The sequence below is a fragment of the Pan paniscus genome, chromosome 4, assembly GCF_029289425.2.
Source record: "Pan paniscus chromosome 4, NHGRI_mPanPan1-v2.0_pri, whole genome shotgun sequence".
NCBI lineage: Eukaryota > Metazoa > Chordata > Mammalia > Primates > Hominidae > Pan > Pan paniscus.
This window is the reverse complement of record NC_073253.2, coordinates 17,468,893-17,489,063: the sequence shown is the minus strand read 5'-3', so window position 1 is coordinate 17,489,063 and position 20,171 is coordinate 17,468,893. Positions and strand designations below refer to the sequence as shown.

General features: G+C 41.5%; 1 protein-coding gene and 1 non-coding gene across 2 annotated transcripts in view; both read right to left on the bottom strand.

Annotated features, from left to right (window-relative positions):
- Positions 1-20,171, bottom strand: part of BASP1 (brain abundant membrane attached signal protein 1) — a 59,967-nt gene that overhangs the window by 22,273 nt on the left and 17,523 nt on the right. The window lies entirely within an intron of this gene.
- LOC112439933 (U6 spliceosomal RNA) lies at positions 13,836-13,940 on the bottom strand. The gene has a single exon (XR_003028153.1). It is a non-coding gene; the product is annotated as a U6 spliceosomal RNA (small nuclear RNA).

Genomic DNA, 20,171 nt, shown 5'->3' with positions numbered 1-20,171 from the left:
TGGTAACATAGCTGTGAAAGTGACAGAACTGCATTTCCAAAAAAACTACACTAGAATCCGAGCCATCATTAAGTCAGGCAAAAGCATCTTCCTTTACTTGGAATTATTGAATCTTGATTGTGATAGATGATCCTAATGGATTCATAGCACTTCCCAAACTCAGTCTACAAGCCCACCCTTGTAACACTGCCATGCATGAGTGCAGCTTGTCTGGAAAAGAACAGGCACTTTAAAAATGAACACAAAAGATGAATTACAATTATGTTAGCAGATATTTGTTTTTTCAATTACAAATAAATGAGAACTAACTGCTAAAAAGAAGATAATCTGCTTATGACTATTTGCAAATTAATTATTCTCACTTGTCATAATCAACACTAATTTACCTTCAAGATGCTAAAGTTTTTCTGGTTTGTTCTCTGAGAAAAAATATATATATATTTTTTCCCTTAAAGATCTAGTCTAGTTCAAATTACCAAAAACTCTCAAGTATAGTACAAATGGAGATTTGTAATCTGAACACATCCTAAAGCTATCAACATGCAAGTTCTACTTATAATGCTTTTCCAAAATAGCTACGTACATCTTTTGCATAACACACAAAAAAAACACTAGATACAGTAATTAATGCTGAAGGATTTCTCTGTTCCATAAAGCCTCCTGAATGTGTCAGTGGTCTTCTCATCACTGGTGAGTAAAACACATGTAAATTTGTTAATAAAGCGAGTATCCACGCTCTCCCTTGATCACAGATTCCAGTCTGTAACCCCAGGTATTGGGATGCACACAGATGGTGGTCAAAGCAACATAAACTTCTCAATTTGGTAATTGAGGGTCTTCATGATTAAGACAATAGTTTTGAAAGATATGGGTCATTCTGAGAGATTGGGAAGGACCATGATTAATCAGAATTCCAGCAAGACTACACAGAAAGAAACAAAATAGAGAAGAAAGTGGGGAATCTAATGTCATACTGTGCATCTGTTCTCCTAAAACCATCATTACACTTGTAAAAGATCATTATAAGCCAGACATGGTAGCTCATGCCTGTAATCCCAGCACTTTGGGAGGCCAAGGTAGGAGGATCACTTCAGTCCAGGGGTTCCAGACCAGCCTGGGAAACATAGTGAGACCCCCATCTCTGCAAAAAATACAAAGAATTAGCTGGGCATGGTGGCGTACGCCTGTAGTCCCAGCTACTGGGAAGGCTAAAGTGGGAGAATTGCTTGAGCCCAGGAGGGTGAGGCTGTAGTGAGCCATTATCACGCCACTGCACTCCAGCCTGAGTGACAGAGTGAGACCCTGTCTTAAAAAAGTAAATACGAATAAACAAATAAATAATCATTACAGAGATAAGTCCTTTTTAAAGTAACTAAATATTTTGAACTTTGAAAATAATGGAAAAAAAAACCAATCGATTTTACGATTTTGTCAGATGATTTTACTTGCCAGATTATGAGCTAGAAATTCTAGAATTCGTCTTTTCTTCTAGAGGAGAGGTCAGTATCCTGGGCTACCTGAAGTTTTATTGGAACACAGCCATGGCCATTCATTGACCTATTATCAGCAAGTGCTTTCACACTGCAAGAGCAGAGTTGAGGAGCTGCAACAGAAACTGCATGGCTGGGAAAGTCTAAAGTATTTATTATTATCTGGCCCTTTAAGAAAAACTTGACTGACCCCTGCCCAGAGTCTCAGATGAAGGTACTTCACTAGTGACTCAGTTCCTATGATCAGATGAGAGTGTGATTCAGGTCTAAAGGATACTGCAAAGATTAATCAGGCACTTTTTGGTTTGCAACAATATTATCAGTGAAAAACAATGTCACAGGGAACTTTTTAAGATTGGGAAACAAGATAGTCTTTTTGTTTCTTAACTCTAATTCCTTCTTCTATGTATGCTGCCTGAGAGCAAAGAGACAGGTTGCTAAACAGCACGTACCAGGTCAAAAACTCTGGACACTCAGGTTAAACTCCCCAGGAGGTGTGGTGCCAAGGCATAACATCCACAGAGAACATCTCCAAAAAACGTGCTTGGGTGTCAAGCAAGAGTTCCATCCCTTTCCGCTGCATGGCACACAGCAAGTCACCTAACCTCTGAGCCTGTTTTTACACAAGTACAAAATAGGGATAATAATATCTTTACATGAGAGGGGATTTATAAAAATTAAATAAGACAATAAAGACTTAAATGCTCCCTCTTGAGCAGATGACATGGTCTTGTGGCGCCCTTCTGATTATATCCTGCCTGCCCATCTCTAAAGTTAGAATGTTCATCTTTGCGATGTTTCCATAATACCAAAAAATAATAGCCAAATGGCAAAAATGAAGCTAAACACAGCTGTTTCTTATCATGAGCTTACTCCCCAGTCACAGCTTCTCTTTAATTCTCCCTAGACCTAGCTTTCTCATCTCCAAGTCCCAACCTAAGCTCCTTTCCTCTGCCCTCTGTCCATGACTTCCTCCAAAGCTTCAAGGGGCTGTCATCCTTGGCGCTCATCAATTACGTCTTGGTGCACTTGCTGGGAGACCCATCCAGTTGATGGGTTTTGAAAGCCCTCTGGGATACTGAGGATTCTTTGTCTACACTCTAGAGCCCACTAGATTATTTCTTGAGCTTCAGACTCATGCACATAGTGGTCTACAACTGACCCAACAGGATGTCCTTCAAACTCAACATTTCCCCAAGTGAACTCATCACTACCTTTCTCACCTACCCGAACCTTCTTTCTCCTCTGCTCCCTCCCAAGAGATTAGAACCACATCCACCCCATTGCCCGGCCAGAAATGTGGGAGTCTTTCTGGACCAACTTTCACCACCACCACCGCTACCCTCACATCCAGTGCTTCCAATGCTTATGTTCCACTAAAATATGTTCATAACTCCACTGCTAGGTGCTAGAAAACAAAATATGAGCTAAAATACTGCATGGCCTTCTGAGAAAGCTTTTGTTCTTCCCTACCTCCTCCTGCTGCTAGACAAAGACAGTTGGAGCTCCAGCTGCTGTTTGGACCCTTCCACAGAAACCAACACTGTGGAAGGAAGAGCTGAGAGATGAGTCTGAAATCTTTTTAACATATATTTAATGGTTTTGTATTGATGTAAAATCATTTTATATATTTTAGGGGTACATGTGATATGTTGATACTTGTATACAATGTGTAATAATAAAATCAGGGTATTTGGGATGTTTAATGGTTTTGTATTGATGTATAACCATTTTATGTATTTTGGGGGTACATGTGATATTTTGATACTTGTATACAATGTGTAATGATAAAATCGGGGTATTTGGGATATTTAATGGTTTTGTATTGACATATAATCACATTATATATTTTGGGGGTACATGTGATATTTTGATACTTGTATACAATGTGTAATGATAAAATCAGGGTATTTTGGATATCTGAAATCTGAAAACTTGATCACACCCCTCAACTACCAGATCAGCCCTAGAACCCATTTCTGGAATTTAACATATGAAGAGTTAACCTTTTCTCTCACGTAAGCCATTTTAGTTTTAGGTTTTCTGTTCTATGCAGCAAAATGTAAATCTAACAGCGTGTAGATTGCTCAAAACCACTCTTCAAACACCAAAAATTCAGGTTAAAATATTTCGGCCGGGCGCGGTGGCTCACGCCTGTAATCCCAGCACTTTGGGAGGCCGAGACGGGCGGATCACGAGGTCAGTAGATCAAGACCATCCTGGCTAACGCAGTGAAACCCCATCTCTACTAAAAACACAACAAATTAGCCGGGCATGGTGGCGGGCACCTGTAGTCCCAGCTACTCGGGAGGCTGAGGCAGGAGAATGGCGTGAACCTGGGAGGTGGAGCTTACAGTGAGCCGAGATCGGGCCACTGCACTCCAGCCTGGGCGACAAAGCGAGACTCCGTCTCAAAAAACTAAAATAAAAATAAAAATAAAAATAAATTTCAATACATTTGATGATACAATATTCATGCGACCCCTTCCCCTATGATCATTTCTCAAACAAACTTTCCTCAATGACCAGTATTTGGAGTATAGAATCACTTAAAAATGCCAAGTCTGCTCATTGACTTCTCCACATAAATTATATATTGATGCTGTAAAAAATAAATAGTAACAAAAAATTAGACTGATTGTTAATAGTTAACATAAAGTCAATGCTGAAAATTTCAGAAAAGAATAGACAAGTTCATCAAAGAACAAACTTTTTATGAAGTGCAAAGTTTTGTAAAGAACAAAACGACCTTTTAAAGTCAAGTGGAATATGCCTCAAATTAAAATCAGGGCTGGGCGCGGTGGCTCACACCTATCATCCCAGCACTTTGGGAGGCCAAGGCAGGTGGATCACTTGAGGTCAGGAGTTTGAGACCAGACTGGCCAACATGGTGAAATCTCATCTCTACTAAAAAAACACATACAAAAATTAGCTGGGCGTGGTGGCACATGTCTGTAACCCCAGCTACTTAGAGGCTGAGGCACGAGAATTGCTTGAATCCAAGAGGCGGAGGTTACAGTGAGCTGAGATCACACCACTGCACTCCAGCCTGGAGGACAGACCAAGACTCCAGTCTTAAAAACAAGAAGAAGAAAAAAAAATTAAAATCAATGGTGTACCTCAGTATAGGTGGACAAAACAGCACTAGCAAGAAGGGTGTCAGCAACAGGTAAAAATAAAAGGAAATCCTTAAAACACATTAGAATGAGAAGCCTTACAAATGGTCAAGAAAAAGACTTAGATCAAGTTGTGGGTTGAAGAAAAATTAATAAAGTCGGAAGATGCAAAGATAGATAAACGTTACTACAGACAAAAAATCATTTATAGAAAAAAATAGAGTCTAAATTGAAGTTTAAAAAAGGTAAAAAGGTTGTGGTCACTTATTAAAATCTAGAGGTCTTCTTTTTTGTATTTTGGTGGCACTATTTTATTTTCTGAGATCTCAAACTCAAAGGGTTAAAACCCTTTGGTTTTGTGATTTTAGGAAGGGTTAAAAAAAGTGTATACCAGGAAAATGCCTTAGCATTGACTCAATGTGACTGGAAAAGCCTCATGGTTGGAACAGTAACTGCATCTGGCTTCTGAAATTCCTCACCAGTTAATCATACCCATCTAGACTTTTGCTGGCCCCAAAGCTCAGCAGGGATCTACCACGCAGAAGGCCCTGAATGTTGCAATCCAAGGAGATAAAAATCCTGACTTGCAGCTACAGGCATCCCCAAGAGAGGAGCAGATGGCTTCTTGTTTTGACCAAATTTGCTTCTGGATGGAAGCAAGAAGGCTGCAGGAAGACTCACATTTACTGCACCCCACACAGGACAGGCCCACCATCAATGCAAGGCCAACAACAGGGACGGTTCCTGTGTTGGGCTCTGCAGGCACAGAATAAGGGGGTCTGAGCTCACAAGGGCCATGAAAGTGTAAAAGTTTGAGATCTCAGAAAATAAAATAGTGCCACCAAAATACAAAAAAGAAGACCTCTAGATTTTAATAAGTGTTTGTCTACAGGAATACTTATGCCAATGAGCCTCTACAATGCAACACATATATAATTTTGCAAACTACAATTAATTAGGGATGGGAGTGTGTGTTGATGGTTACTATGACATGGAGCAGGGCCTCCATACTTAAAGGATGCTACAGCCCATGGAGTGGTGGTACAAAGGGAAGAAGGAAATCAAGGAGACCTAGAATAGGCGCACCACATGTAAATGTGCTTTTTAAATTATCAACAAGCACAATTGCAGTGTGGTACATATTTTTTAAGAGATTATGGTGTTGATTCATTCTGTGCCATCTTGTAGGCACCCATAAATATGTGTGTTTTAGGACATGGTGCTATAGTTTGGGCTGGAAATCATTCACATTCTACAGGGGACATCATTCAGAGTTTAAAAGAATACCAAAGTGCCTGAGCTTGTTTTTATTAACCCTCAAATGTATGCAATGAGAATGTCCAATCTTTGGATAAACATTGAACCGTCTAATGTAATGATTATTAAACAACAGCATACCCGAGAGTCATGTCCAATTGGGGCTGAAACAGATATTTTCTGATGGTTCTGCAGCAGTAGCCTCTCTAAAGTAACACAGCATAGTCCACTATAAAATGAATACCATATATGTATTGACATTCAGGGGAAATTTTTAATTACAAAAGTCTTATCCAGCACACAGCAACAGCACATGCTGAAAAACATTCTTTTATTTTCAACTATGGCATAATTGTTTTCACATCAAATGAAGGCATCCAGCTACCGACAGAGGCTACTCCAGATAACGGACATTAGGTATCAACTAGGTCCTTTAATTTCCACAGTTTACAAGCACTGGGTTAAATTTAAGTGTGAGCCAAGGGATTGTCACATGTATAGCTGAAGTGAGAATTCTGACAATGTGACTGACTACAGATAACCATTGAAAAGATATTTACTAGAATATTGAATAGCATGAAACCATCTGCCCACTATCCCAGATCTGGAATATTCAAGTGTTTGAAAGGAAATGATGATAAGCAACTGAGAACAAGACAGAGAGGGGAGGGATGACCCTGGGCTATGGCCAGTCTACACATAAGACAACTCCATGGTGGCCTAGGATGCAAACAGAATCACAATTTCCCTGGTCACCAATGCCCTTTTCCAGGAAAGAGGGAGGCACTGCTGAAGAGAGACCACAAAAACGCTAAATATTTTCTCATCCTCTGCAGTACATTTATCCTCTGATACTCATAACATAAAGTCTACTGATAGAAGTTAAAGACGCAACAAAAATGTACATACGAAGCACCAGCACACGGATACAAACACACTTCATTCCTGCCGCTGCCTCACACTGAAAGAGATGCTATTTCTTAAATCCAGCTGAGAGGTTATGTCCTGAAAGGCAGGCCTAAGTGCTGGGCCAGGAACTTTATAGGCCACATCAAAGTTGACCCCCAGCCACTGGCACCTTTTGAAGAAGCAGCATTCGTGGTCAGAGGCACAACTTCAGATCGGTCTAAAAGCCTGAAAATATACAGAAACTACATTCATTGGGCAGTCTGGTACTCAACCGATTTCTTCCGTAATTGAATGAAGGCATAATAACACTGATGGGTTTCCCATCCTCTAAACCAGATAAAAACACAGTAACATAGTTGTTGACCTATATGAAATCAGGATCCATGTCCTTTATAGAACCTATGGGGCATTTTCTCAGCCTCTGGGCACCTGGATAAAAAGCTCTGAGATCCAGTGGCCTATACTTTACATGTTCAGAACTTTAAGAATCCAACATTCAGAAATCCAACTGATATTTAAAAGACAAACCTTGCTTTCAGAAATCCAAATGGCATTTATCTATCTACTTATTTATTTATTTATTTAGAGACAGGGTCTGGCTCTGTCGCCCAGGCTGGAGTGCAACAACGCAATCTCGGCTCACTGCAGCCTCTGCCTCCTTGACACAAGCAATCCTCCCACCTCAGCTTCCGGAGTAGCTGGGACTACAGGTGCACCACCATGCCCAGCTATTTTTTGTATTTTTTGTAGACACAGGGTTTCGCCATGTTACCCAGACTGGTCTTCAACTTCTGTACTCAGGCAATCCGCTGGCCTCAGCCTCACAAAGTGCTGGGATTACAGGTGTGAGCCACTGCAACGGCCAAATGACTTTTATAAGGTGATACAAGGTAACTGATGGAAGGCAGGGTGATTCTCAATGGTCACTGCCAAAGCGTTCAGAACCCCAGAGGCTAAGCGGGAGCAAAAATGCTATTTTCAAAAAGACTTTCCACAGAAGGATTTGTAAAGCAAATTGGGAAAATGGGCAATTAGAGAATGAGGTCCTTCCAGATTTCTTCAAGTTACAAATATCCTAAGAAGCCTGCATCTAGTCACAGAGATGTGAGTTGACATTATTCATTCCTCTAATCATGAGTTGTATTTTACAAAGTTAAAACACAGCACTATTCATTCCTCTAATCATGAGTTGTATTTAACAAAGTTCAGCCAGTTTTCGGGGCGGCCACATCTCCTGCAGTCTAGAGTCTCCACCTTTCCAAAGGTCTTTTATTTATTTATTGAGACGCAGTCTCACCCTGTCACCCAGGATGGAGTGCAATGGTGCCATCTCGGCTCACCGCAACCTCCGCCTCCCAGGTTCAAGCGATTCTCCTGCCTCAGCATCCCAAGTAGCTGGGAAGACAGGTGCGCACCACCACTCCCAGTTAATTTTTTTTTTTTTTTAATCTTTAGTAGAGACAGGGTTTCACCATGTTGGCCAGGCAGGCCTCGAACTCCTGACCTTATGATCCACCCGCCTTGGCCTCTCAAAGTGCTGGGATTACAGGCATGAGCCACCGCGCCCGGCCAGGTCTTTTATTTTACAGTGTTGGGTTCTTGTCAAGAGAGTCTCAACTGTCCTTTAAAGAGGCCAAGCCCATCCCACAGCTGGGACAAGTTGTGGCTATTGTTTCTGGCTGAAAGAACTCCTCCAAATACCCCAGAGAAGCCTTCTCCAATAATTATAGAAAATTCTAGAAAACATCTAACCGTGGTGTTTTTTTCTTTTTCCTGGAATTCTCTTGATTTTTTTTTCTCTATCCACGCATTGGTATTATTCGACTTATTAGTAGTAATGCCCTACTGTCCCCTAGTTTTACATTTTGACTCCATGAAAGCCAGCACACAAGCTCAGGCATTATACAGACTTAGTTCTGAATCCTAGGGCTTCTGCTAACCCCTGAGTTATCCTGAGCAATGTATTTATTCACTGTGATCTCAATTTCTTCTTCCATCTTTCTTTTATCCCTTTCTCCATTTTTCCTTCAGCCACTCCAGCAATTTTTCTCTGTAAGTTTTTGTTTTTTAAAAAAGTGAGCCAAACAGTAAAAGCTGAGATTTTCTGCCTAGAGAAAAAAAAAAGTAACTTTCTATACAGAGCCTACTAATTTTTAAAGGCCTATAAAATTTATTATCATTAATCTCATATTAAATTGCTGAGGTAAGAGTGTTTATTTTTAAAAATAAATTAACCACAAAGTGGTATTGATAGATTTGGTCTCCTGAATACAATAATATCATATATTTGGCATTTAGATTTAGCATTTGTAAGATGTCTGTTGTAATATCAACAATTATAACATAAAACTCCATCTTCAAAATGGGAGAAAGCAAAAATAATTTTAAATATGAATTATTTGACAGCCACTACAGGGAAAAAAATATCCCATTTCAACACTGATTTTTTTTTTTTTTTTTTTTTTTGAGACGGAGTCTCACTTTCACTCTGCTGCCCAGGCTAGAGTGTAATGGTGTGAGCTCAGCTCACTGCAACCTCCATCTCCCAGCTGCAAGCAATTCTCCTGCCTCAGCCTCCTGAGTAGCTGGGATTACAGATGCACACCACCACACCCAGCTAATTTTTGTATTTTTAGTAGAGACGGGGTTTCATCATATTGGTCAGGCTGGTCTTGAACTCCTGACCTCAAGATCTACCCACCTCGGCCTCCCAAAGTGCTGGGATTACAGGCGTGAGCCACTGCACCCGGCTCAACACTGATGTTTAAGTACATTTTTTAAAACTATAATTATAGTATCGGCTGGGCATGGTGGCTCACGCCTGTAATCCCAGCACTTTGGGAGGCCGAGGCGGGTGGATCATGAGACCAGCCTGGCCAACATGGTGAAACCCCATCTCTACTAAAAATACAAAATTAGCTGGGCATGGTGGCGCACATCTGTAGTCCCAGCTACTCAGGAGGCTGAGGCAGGAGAACCGCTTGAACCCAGGAGGCGGAGGTTGCAGTTAGCCAAGATCGCACCACCGCACTACAGCCTGGCAACAGAGCGAGACTCCATCTCAAAAAAAAATATATATACACTACAATTATAGTATCTTTGATATACATAAACACAAATATATATTCAATGCCTTCCCCCCTATCAAGTCCCACGAAGGCCAAAACAGAACTCTTAAGTCTGACGATGTAAACAATGGCAGTGTGCTTGTGGGTCACACCCAGACCCTCTGTCACGAGCTCCCTCACCCCTAAAGTGCAGAGTTGTAAACGATGACTCCCAGGATTCCTCTGGCTGTGCCCAGTCTCAGATCCTCAGCTTAGTGGAGTTTACTAACTAGAACCTAGGCCCCTAGACACTCATGCATTAGGGATCCTTAAGGAATCTGTTTTCCTGATACTGGAAAACACTATTATGTTTTATGTTTGAGGTTTGATATCATTGTTACCTAAATACACAAAACAAATCAAACAAAAAGTGACACCATAGAGAATCAAGTCTGATGTTAAAGTAGATCAGTTATAAGCAGATCCCATTACACTGGCATGGACTAATTTACTTGTCTGAAAAAGCACACATGGTGTTAAAGCCACCTTTCACTTAATTATTGTGTCCTCCAGATTCCGAGAATGTACAATGCGTATAATCTTATCAAGAAGGTATACATTGGAAATATGTTCATGTATAGAATCTCATCAAATTAAAAGTTATCTTCCAATATTTAAGAACCTAAAATATCAATTAGAAAACTTCAACCCTAGCTGATAGTTTACAATGTAAGGATATATTTGCAAAAAAATTATCTTTATCCAATTTCACATAGTACCCGGGACTTATTGCACTTGAAAAGTCACACACGATGAACATTCTGGCAAGAGCTGCAGTGCTTTGCAGGGACACAGCAGTGTTTTGTTTTCTGCTGGCAGTGGACAAGCATTTGGTGAGAACCAAGGTGCAGGGTGTTAGGGAGACAGACCCAGGGTCTGGAGGCATAGAGCTTCCATGACAGACTAGGAAGGGAAATGGTGAGAGTCACACATAAATAAGACAAGTTCGCCAACAACAAGATCATATGGTAAGACACAATCCAAAAACAAGTAAGACAAATTCACAAATAAAATAATGACCATGTGTTGTGAATGCTATAAAGGAAACAGAGATCTAGATTAGAACAGGCAGGAGAATGGCAGGAACGGCCAACCCTTATGGAGGCATTACTCTGTGCCTGGCCAATCCTCACCTTCTGCTAATTCATAGCAAGAGGCAGACATCAATAGTGTCAAGTTAGACACCGGAAACTGAAGTTAAGAAGGTTGGAGGGAGCCGGGCGTGGGGGCTCATGCCTGTAACCCCAGCACTTTGGGAGGCCAAGGCAGGCAAATCACCTCAGGTCAAGACTTCGAGACTAGCCTGGCCAACGTGGCGAAACCCTGTCTCTACTAAAAATACAAAAATCAGCTGGACGTGGTGGTACGCACCACGCCTATAGTCCCAGCTACTCAGGAGGCTGAGGCACGAGAATTGCTTGAACCCAGGAAGTGGAGGTTGCAGTGAGTCAAGATCGCGGCCCTGCACTCCAGCCTGGGCGACAGAATGAGACTCCCTCTTAAAAAAAAAAAAAAAAAGCAAGAATTTAAGTCTCAGTGGCTTTATCATGATGCCCTTTTGTCACCTAGCATGTTAGCATGTCAACCTGCTGGGGGCAACAGACTACAGGTGTTCCAGAATGTTCCCTTTCCCTTTACACACATGATCTGGTTTCATACCCAGATTTTCAGAAAGGCACAGACTTACAGGGACGAGAGCACTTAAAAAACATTTTACAAGCACATGTTCACTTATTTCAAGACATGTCCTCCCTGCCCGCAAACACAAAGAAATCCTTTTAGAAGGAAAAAAACAATGCTTACGATTACCTTTTTTTTTTTAAACTGAGTTGACTTTTTTTTTCCTAGACTTACTTCGACTCCTCAAGGACATTAGCACGCAGAGCAAGGATGTACCGTTACAAATAACATCATTTTCTGTTGTTTAAAGTTATAACACAAAGCATTACAGATACTTTAAACAGATTATTAATAAGCACAATGATGTAACAAATGCACTTACGATCATTTAATCCCCCTTTAATTAAAATAAGAAGCCCTGACTTGAGCATTTATAAAGAGATAAAATTATGCTACTCTAATTGGAGATACGTGTCATTATAAATTTGTCCAAACTCACAGAAGGTACAACACCAAGAGGGAACCCTAATGTAAACAAAGGACTTTGGGTGACAATGATGTGTCAATGCAAGTTTATCAATTGTGACAGACGTATTCTGCTGGGGTAATGAGGGAAACTATGCATGGGTGGGGGAGCGGCGCAAGACTTATATGGGAAACCTCCGTACCTTCCACTCAATTTCGTGTGAACATGAAACTGATCTAAAAAATAAAGTCGAACAAAAAAGAGAAATAAAACCACAGGACCATTCTCACCCGCACTCATCACAGGTATATATATACAAAAACTTCTACTATTTCTTGCATTTTAATAACAACTGAGTCGTTGATCAAATTTAAATGAAAACAGGAGTTACACATTCACCATGGTTGAGAGTAATTGCTAAAACTATTAATGGTGCATCAAAGAACGCCTTCCTAGTCGAAGGAGGGGAATGAAAGGAGAGCATGATTTCACCCCTTTCTCAGCCAATCAAGAAAGCATACAGAATAGACGTGAATGAGAGAGGTGTTTTCTTTTAGAGATATCCATTCACCCTTAAAATGTGGGACACTTGCATTTTGTAGAGACACAGTGCAGTTCAGTATCTCGGTTGAGAGTTCCTTCCTTCCCCCGTTTAATTAAATGCTGAAGTTTGTGTTTCAGAAAGCCCTGAGTTTGCGTGCCAGCTCTATGTACTTGTTTTGCAGCCTTGTCCTTAAATCCTGCAGCTCTTGGTTGGAGCTTCTGTTTTGTTCCTGTGAACTGTCCCCACAGGTCTGACTCCTTCCTGCAGAGCACAGTTGAAGGGACAGGAGAGAACATCGAGGGACACCCATGGTGGCACACACTGGCTCACTCCAGTTCCTGCACAGATCTATGAAAGCTTCAGGGCCTCGTTCACTCCCAGCAAATGCAGCAAATACACAGCACTTAAAGAAGTCACAGGAACATTACTCAAACTGGAAGCAAAACAATAATTTTCTTGTTGACTGATATGCTTCCAGCAAATGAGAGACATGCAACATGAACTAAGATGTTCTGGGTCACACTGGCTACGTAACCTATTATTTATTTCTCTGTGCCACAGTTTCTTCATTTGTACAATGGGATAATAATAGAATCCACCCCATCTAGCTGCTGTATTTTAAAATGTCAATCTTTGGGCCAGGCGCAGTGGTTCACTCCTGTAATCGCAACACTTTGGGAGGCTGAGGCAGGCAGATCACTTGAGGCCTGGAGTTCAAGACCATCCTGGCCAACATGGCGAAACCCCATCTCTACTAAAAACACAAAAATTAGCCGGGACTGGTGGTACATGTCTATAATCCCAGCTACTCAGGAGGCTGAGGCACAAGAATCGCTTGAATCTGAGAGGCGGGAGTTGCAGTGAGGCGAGATCACATCACTGCACTCCAGCCTGGGCAACAGAGCAAAACTCGGCCTCAAGAAAAAAAAAAAAAAGTAAAATGTCAATCTGTGTAAAGCTTAGAATGTGGCCTGCCTGGCACATGCTAAGCACTAGGCAAGCCTGTGCTCACCAGACTACAAGGTGTTATTTTGTAATGTTATAATTAAAAGAAATTATTAAATATTTTTAAATGCCATTGCAAAAATAAATCTTTGCCTAGTTTTCCCTTCTCTGTAACGATGGTTTTATGTTTCCAACTTAAGATCAAAATCACAACAGTTTTGTCTTTTTGTTTAGTAGGTGCCCTAACAAAATACCTTAGATTGGGTAATTTATAAAGAATCAATACTTACTTCTCACAGTTCTGTAGGTTGGGAAGTCCAAGATCAAAGACAAAAGGGGACTGGGGCACTCCCTTCAACCTTTTTTATTTTTTATTTTCCAAAATATACGGAATGCTTCACAAATTTGCACTGTCATTCTTGCATTGCAGCCATGTTCATCTCTATATGGTTCCAATTTTAGTATATGTGCTGATGAAGTAGGCACATTATTTCTCTTTTTTTAAAGAGTCAGAACCTCATTCTGTTTTTTATTTTATTATTTTACTTTATTTTATTGAGAGGAGTCTCACTCTGTCACCCAGGCTGAAGTGCAATGGCGCAATCTCAGCTCACTTCAACCTCTGCCTCCCAGATTCAAGTGATTCTCCTGCCTCAGCCTCCTGAGGAGCTGCAATCACAGGTGCCCGCCACCACGCCCAGCTAATTTTTGTATTTTTCAATAAAGACAGGATTTCACCATGTTGGCCAGGCTGGTTTCAAACTTCTGACCTCAGGTGATCTGCCTACATCGGCCTCCCAAAGTGCTGGGATTACAGGCGTGAGCCACCACGCCTGGCCAGAGCCTCACTCTGTTGCCCAGGATGGAGTGCAGTGGCATGATCACGGCTCACCCCAGCTTCAAACTCCTGGGCTCCCAACCTGTTATTTATTTATTTATTTATCTTTATTTTTATTTTTTCCCAACATGTTTTATAAGAGCACTAATCCCATTAGTGAAGGTGGAATAATCATGACCTCGACATTTCCCAAAAGGCCCCAGCTCTTACTTAATACCACCACACTGGGCATTAGGTTCCAACGTAGGAATTTTGGTGGAACACATATATTCAAACCATAGCATAGGGTCACTTTAAAATTACATCTTTATAAACAGTTCTGACTACAAAACTAGACAAATGAAAAGAAGCAACACCTCCATGCTACCAGGATAAAATTTCCAAAGACCTCATTACAACGGTTACCAGCAAAGAGGATTTTGAATTAGTACAAATTCACAGATTTTGGGGGTAATCTGGACTAAAAGAGTTCTACTTCACTAATTTAAGCCTGTGTTTTCAAATGAAGGGCAGTATCACATTGCAAATACAACACATATATCCAAATTCCTAACTGGGTCCTAACTAGGATCAGCTTTACTTTGCAAGGCTCTAGAACAAAGATAACCAAAGTTGTATTACAAGATTGACAGCCTAGGGTATTTAAACACATTCTGACATTGACACCAAGACCCCAGGGTGAGTGTGGGGTCAACGGTTATCACCAAAAATACGGCCTTCTGTTCCATGTACTAACACATTGATCTGTTTTATTTAGATACTGAGTTTAGTGACCTCAAGAATTATTTACCGTAGTGAATAGGGAGAATTTCCACATTTGCCAAGGCTTTCTTTACGAAAGAGCTGGGCCGGGTGCAGTGGCCCACACCTGTAATCCCCGCACTTTGGGAGGCTGAGGCGGGCGGATCACGAGGTCAGGAGATCGAGACCATCCTGGCTAACACAGTGAAACCCCGTCTCTACTGAAAATACAAAAAATTAGCCGGATATGGTGGCAGGCACCTGTAGTCCCAGCTACTCAGGAGGCTGAGGCAGGAGAATCACTTGAACCCGGGAGGCAGAGGTTGCAGTGAGCTGAGATCGTGCCACTGCACTCCAGCCTGGGTGACAGAGCGAGACTCCGTCTCAAAAAAGAAAAAAAAACAGCTGAAGACAGGATGTAAGATTTAGTCAAGTGTTGATTGATATCAAGTAAGGAAGGGAATTGTGTGGTTTTATTCCCCAACTATTGGATGAACTAAACTGAGCTGACTTCTTACAGGGCTAACATGAGCAAGCACTGAACCAACTGTCCTTTCCTACCCGTTGATCAGACAGCTGGGAAGTCCTCATGAAGGGAAAGATATTAAAATTTACTGAAGATAACCAAAGTTGAACAGAAAACAGGTGATTAATAACTGACACTCAAAAAGAACATTCCACACATTCTTTGAAAACGCATGCAGTCATATCGATATTTAAATACAGTTCACTATGAGTCATGTTTAAATAGTCATATAATTGATGCCATACATCAGATATTTATCAGAAAGCATGAACCATTCGTGGTGCTGGAAAAGAAGATGACAAACTAGGGAAGAGATGGCAGGAGATGAAGGGGAAAAGTAGGTCAGGTTCAGATTTGGAATGAATGCGGTGATGCCTCAGTACATTCAGATGAGACTATTTGGGGATCAGGCGAGCATTTTTATCCCAGCTTCCATGGTTTCCACAGAGCACTTGCATCAAATGCTAGACACACAATACTAAAGGTTTCTCCTCACTGTTCTGAAGCTTGACGTTAGTCTCCATTAACACTTAACTATAGGTTTCATCAAATAGACGTCAAATTATTTCCAAGATAAACATCAGTAGGTGTTAGTTGAAAGGGAGGGGAGGGAGACTCAGCTTCTTCTGTTTCTTTGAAGTTTTATTTTGGTTTCAATAAAAAAACCTCAGCCAGCTACGTAGAATGAATTGACTGAACAGTGACCACTTTTCCTGCATAAGACAGCTGAGATGAGGAAGACAACCAAATGAATCTGGAAGATTTCAAAGAAAATGTCCAGTGCTGTACTGAAAAAAAGAGGGTGGTTTAAACAGAAAAAATATATTAATAGAAAGGCACCGAGACAAACAAGTCACAAACCAAATAAAGTGTCAATAGGAGTGCCAATCAAACTGTGTATATCCATCCAAAAGAGAGAAGGCCACTGAGAACAAGAATCCCCCAAATAAGCATTTATGTAATTAAACAGCCTCTTAACATACGTTGTGTTTCATACATGCTTGGCGAACACTGAGAACTACAGGTAATCTTACTTTAGAAAGCAATGTCAGGGGGCCGGACACAGTGGCTCATGCCTGTAATCCCAGCACTTTGGGAGGCCGAGGTGGGTGGATCACTTGAGGTGAGGAATTCAAGACAAGCCTGGCCAACATGGTGAAACACAGTCTCTACTAAAAATTCAAAAATTAGCCAGGCATGGTGGTGCATGCCTGTAGTCCCAGCTACTCGGGAGGCGGAGGCAGGAGATTCACTTGAACCCAAGAGGTGGAGGTTGCAGTGAGCCACTGCACTACAGCCTGAGTGGCAGAGCGAGACTCCATCACGGAAAAAAAAAAAAAAAAAAAAAAAAAAAAAGCAATGTCAGGGGACACTCACCTAGCAAGAACCAGATTATAGAACCTGTTTAAGCATCTTATTTCCAGAGACCTGTAATGTGTGCAAGCTCAACTATAGATTTAGGCAATTTTCTTTCTTCAAAATGAGCCATACCAAAGTCACTAATGTTAAGAACAGGTTCTCAGTCTGCGCTTTAATCCAGAAAAGCATTCTGGGTGAGCTCAGTGAGAGTTCTTTGGGTCCTTCATTAGATAGCCTTATCACCTTTCTTTCTTTTTTTTGTTTTGTTTTGTTTTGAGACGGAGTCTCGCTCTGTCGCCCAGGCTGGAGTGCAGTGGCGCGATCTCGGCTCACTGCAAGCTCCGCCTCCCGGGTTCACGCCATTCTCCTGCCTCAGCCTCCCGAGTAGCTGGGACTACAGGCGCCCACCACCACGCCCAGCTAATTTTTTGTATTTTTAGTAGAGACAGGTTTTCATGTGTTAGCCAGGATGGTCTGGATCTCCTAACCTCGTGATCCGCCCACCTCGACCTCCCAAAGTGCTGCAATTACAGGCGTGAGCCACCATGCCCAGCCGCCTTATCACCTTTCTTTACAATACCTCCATCAAGAATTCTTGGTTGTATATACCCAGTAATGGGATGGCTGGGTCAAATGGTATTTCTAGTTCTAAATCCCTGAGGAATCGCCACACTGACTTCCACAATGGTTGAACTAGTTTACAGTCCCACCAACAGTGTAAGAGTGTTCCTATTTCTCCACATCCTCTCCAGCACCTGTTGTTTCCTGACTTTTTAATGATTGCCATTCTAACTGGTGTGAGATGATATCTCATAGTGGTTTTGATTTGCATTTCTCTGATGGCCAGTGATGATGAGCATTTTTTCATGTATTTTTTGGCTGCATAAATGTCTTCTTTTGAGAAGTGTCTGTTCATGTCCTTCAAGAAAATGTGGCACATATACACCATGGAATACTATGCAGCCATAAAAAATGATGAGTTCATGTCCTTTGTAGGGACATGGATGAAATTGGAAACCATCATTCTCAGTAAACTATCGCAAGAACAAAAAACCAAACACCGCATATTCTCACTCATAGGTGGGAATTGAACAATGAGATCACATGGACACAGGAAGGGGAATATCACACTCTGGGGACTGTGGTGGGGTGGGGGGAGGGGGGAGGGATAGCATTGGGAGATATACCTAATGCTAGATGACGAGTTAGTGGGTGCAGCGCACCAGCATGGCACATGTATACATATGTAACTAACCTGCACAATGTGCACATGTACCCTAAAACTTAAAGTATAAAAAAAAAAAAAAAAAAAAAAAAATTCTTGGTTGTTTACTACCCGGTGGGCTGGTAGATTTCATTAGCTTTCAAAGTATACAGAAAAACCTCAGCTTTTGAAAATTCCAGAGGAATGACACAGTAGCACAAGCAGCTTTTTAAATATATAGAATTGTGATTTATTTACATCGACTGCCTAGTAAGAATTTTTTTCTGAAGATTAGAAGATACCAAGAAAACTACTAAAAACATTTTTTTCCCTTAAGATATGGGTCTAGTTAAGAGTGCATTGCTCACCATATTTGAACCACTCAGCTTTCAGATATCAGGGTCTTCATATCTTTAATTCCTATTATTAAAATATTTCTGGGTTTTTTTTTCCAACAATAACATGAAAAATAAACTCTTAGGACCTGCTCTCAGGATATATTCAGTAGCCATCTAACTACACAGGAGAGGATATCAACAAAGAGTGAACATTTTATCAATCAGGAAACTAGCTCTCGGCCGAGTGCAGTGGCTCACGGCTGTAATCCCAGCACTTTGGGAGGCAGAGGCAGGCGGATCACCTAAGGTCAGGAGTTTGAGACCAGCCTAACCAACAAGGCGAAACCCCGTCTCTACTAAAAATACAAAAAATTAGCCAGGCATGGTGGCAGGTGCCTGTAATTCCAGCTACTCCAGAGGCTGAGGCAGGAGAATTGCTTGAACCCGGGAGGCAGAGGCCTCAGTGAGCCGAGATCACGCCATTACACTCCAGCCTGGGCAACAAGAGCGAAACTCCATCCCAAAAAAAAGAAAAGAAAAGAAACTCGCTCTCTGGATAACCTGCCCAAGATCCCTACAAATGTAAACACTGGTTTAAATACATGTAATAAGAAATCATTTTTGCTTTTCTCCCCCAAGGTAGAATAGTCTTAAAGACTAAACGCAAGGGTGGGGGTGTCCAATCTTTTGGCTTCCCTGGGCCACACTGGAAGAAGAATTGTCTTGGGCCACACATAAAATACGCTAACAATAGCCAATGAGCTAAAAAAAAAAAAAAAGTCTCATGTTTTAAGAAAGTTTGCAAACTGGTGTTGGGCCACATTCAAAGCAGTCCTGGGCAGAGAACTGGACAAGCTTGGACTAAAGCAGTGATTCATAAAGAGCAATTACTCTGGGCCAAGTAGTGTCTGAAGGTCTAGGAAAACAAAAATCAGGCAGAGTTCCTACATCCAAGGAATCTCCCTGTGGGGTCATGGGAAACAATCATCAATTTCAGATGGTGGTTAGTATAAATCAAGCTGGAGGATGAAGGCTGGAGGAATGATAAAATACTAGTTACCAATCCTGCCTTTCATTTGTTGACAGATTTCATTTTAAAAAACATCATGGTCAAGAGTCCCAGCTACCTTGGTAAGCTATTTGCAACTCAGGAGTCAAGAGAAAGGAGCACTTTTGAGCAAAAGTAACGTCGACATCTGAATAGGGATGTAAGGAAATGTAATTCATATGAAAAAACATAAAGAGCAGGCCAGGCGCAGTGGCTCACGCCTGTAATCCTAGCACTTTGGGAGGCCGAGGTGGGCTGATCATGAGGTCATGAGATCGAGACCATCCTGGCTAACACGGTGAAACCCCGTCTCTACTAAAAATACAAAAAAAATTAGCCCGGCCTGGTGGCGGGCGCCTGTAATCCCAGCTACTCGGGAGGCTGAGGCAGGAGAATGGCGTGAACCTGGGAGATGAAGCTTTCAGTGAGCCAAGATCGCACCACTGCACTCCAGCCTGGGTGACAGATTGAGACTCAGTCTCAAAAAAAAAAGAAAAAGAAAAACATAAATAGCAGACGGGAGCAACAGCAATTCTTCCTGTTTCTCAAGCTGAGTGGCCCATCTTAATGCAGTTAGCCTGTCAGGTGACAGCCCCAGCAGAAGACACTTCCCCAAGGAGTCTGACAGTAACTACAAACACTGTGTTCAAGAGCTAAAGCATA